The sequence below is a fragment of the Triticum dicoccoides genome, unplaced genomic scaffold, assembly GCF_002162155.2.
Source record: "Triticum dicoccoides isolate Atlit2015 ecotype Zavitan unplaced genomic scaffold, WEW_v2.0 scaffold72822, whole genome shotgun sequence".
Lineage (NCBI taxonomy): Eukaryota > Viridiplantae > Streptophyta > Magnoliopsida > Poales > Poaceae > Triticum > Triticum dicoccoides.
Window position 1 is genome coordinate 1 of NW_021295283.1, and position 2449 is coordinate 2449.

The 2449-nt window shown below is 39.9% G+C and overlaps 1 long non-coding RNA gene across 1 annotated transcript; it reads right to left on the bottom strand.

Annotated features, from left to right (window-relative positions):
• Positions 1 to 224: 224 nt before the first annotated feature.
• LOC119347670 lies at positions 225 to 2443 on the bottom strand. Its single transcript, XR_005168492.1, has 2 exons — positions 2142 to 2443; positions 225 to 559 (listed from the first exon to the last, which is right to left on the bottom strand). It is a non-coding gene; the product is annotated as an uncharacterized LOC119347670 (long non-coding RNA).
• Positions 2444 to 2449: the final 6 nt, after the last annotated feature.

The following is a 2449-nucleotide window of genomic DNA, read 5'->3' on the forward strand; positions in this document are numbered from 1 at the left end:
TGATTTTTTGCAGTATTAAATACTGAGAAAAAACCCTAGATGGGCCGGCCCAGCTAACGCGCCTGCAAGCGCCGGTTTACAGAAACAGTAGTAACCGGCACCTGCAGCCCCAAATAGGGTTTGCCAGTTGCTGACACTATTATGCATCCCAAGAATCATGTTTAATTAGCCAAATATTATCTGAAACAGGTTTTCTCATTTCAGCAGTGGACAGACAAAAAAAATCAGAGAAACACGTCTCCCTTTATTAGTAAATTAAGTACAGTCCGTATATAGATATAGATATAGAATGATGAAACAATTGACATCACAAAGATTCAGTGAATGATTGGGCATCTTCCCGAATAATACAAAACACAGATGAAAATAAGTCACAAAGAAATAAAGCAAGTTTGCAGAACTAGCAAATAATACTGAAACTGTAGCACGCAAGGCAGATTGAACTGAAAATTGAATAATAACTAGAGCAATCCAAGCAGCCCGTGCTCCTTATCCTGATCGACGTCATCTTCTCAACGTTGCAGCTCAATCCTACACCTCCTTACACATGGATCGGACCCTGAAAGCAGTCGCCAAATGCAAACAAAGTTTATTTCCACACACCCAGAGAAAAAATCGCCATAGATTAGAACTATTGATCTTCTCATCAATCAGTAAAAAACAAACATCGATCTTAGCTAGTTCCAACACTGATATGAAAAAAGTAGACAGAAAGTGTCAAAAAAAAGATTCTCACTACCAAAAATTCCGAGTGCTCACTCCACTTTAATTTAATTCAATCACATGTTCACTAATTTCCAAAAAAAGTAGTTTGTTTCTAGTCTACTATATACCAATAGATCGCCGGTATTGCGTTTGTAATGAAATCACTTGATTACAATAGGCAAAACTTTTTAGCTTCTTTGACTTGGCCTAGTTTAGTTCTGAACATGCATGTCTTGAATCAAATATCACTCTTGCAGGTATTTCGCAGGTCACTAATGGAGCATCCGCACATGCCTAGGTTCCGTGATACTGGTCTCCCAGATTGACAAGGCGTAGATTCATTCAGCATGGGAAAGGAGCTAATTAACGGTTTCGAAAACAAGCAACAGCTGGTATGCAATAACAAGCGTTGCACACAAATAAATATTTGATGGTAAGAAATGACCGTGCAGAAAAAGCAGACACAGACAAAAACCAGTTTGCAAACTGATCCATACTTTAGTATTTCCTAAATTCATGAATAAATGGTATGCAGTGGTGCAGCTATTACGGTATTACCTATAGGCCTTCAGGTTTCCTGTGAGTCAGTAAATGCACAATGTAGCAGCATCAATAGTATAAAAAATAGTATACCTGAACCTTCCTGAGCGAACCTACCTAAACCTTTATATTGATCTAGCAATGAAGCTATATTTAAGAAGAATTCAATTCTACATGCAAACAACATATTGTAGTTATCATATTGAAGTTGCATCTAGTGCTGGAGTTAAAAATAGGAAAAAAGAGCAATTTTTGTTTTATGACAGCACCACAGTAGAAATGAGTTCAATTTCTGGTTTTATTAATACAAAACAGAAATGTTGTTAAATCATTTTAACAATTCAAAACTGGAAGAATTAGAATTTTCAAATTCTTCAAATACAGCCTCCCCTATTTAATCCAAAGGATTCACTAGGGCAGCCCGGTGCACGCAGCTCCTGTTTGCGCAGCGTCCAGAGAAGGCCCGACCACTTTGGTCTATAGTACGCAGCCTTTCCCTGCATTTTTGCAAGAGGCTGTTTCCAGGACTCAAACCCGTCACCTCATGGTCACAAGGCAACAGCTTTACCGCTGCACCAAGGCTCCCCTTCTAATCAAAAGGATTCACTACAAAATTCAAATTTGGCCAGGCAATTCGGAAACAGCGACCACCTCAGGATCGAAATTAATTAGTACAAATACCAATGGAACCAACAGCTTGTTTATAATGTTCAGCAAACACAATTATGTGACATGTGACGTGCAGACCGATACGTGCAAAACGGAACAAGCCTAGAATGTCGAGGGAAGAAAAGGCCGCAGAGGATGCTAGCTCAGTAACGAAGCAAAGAATAGCAAGAGCCAGTATGAAGTAAATAATACATGCAGAAATAAACATGTGAGTTGTAAATTAGTACCTGCGAAATCAGATGAGAACAAGTTGGAGAACTGACAGGGAGAAAGGACTGCAGAAGACGGCACCTGTGCCTGACCATGTCTGCATCTTTGCCACAGAGGTCTTCCTCTCCTTGAATATATGGAGAAACTGACACTATTGCCTCTTTGATGATATCAATAGCAACCACCAAAAGCTTGTCAACGTTGTCCCTCGACTCAGACACAATGAAGTGTATGAGACTGGGCTCGTCCCTACTCACAAGAGGGAACATGGGCACAGCATTGTGCGGGATAAGGCGCCTACGCGCCGTAAGATACTGAAATTTTT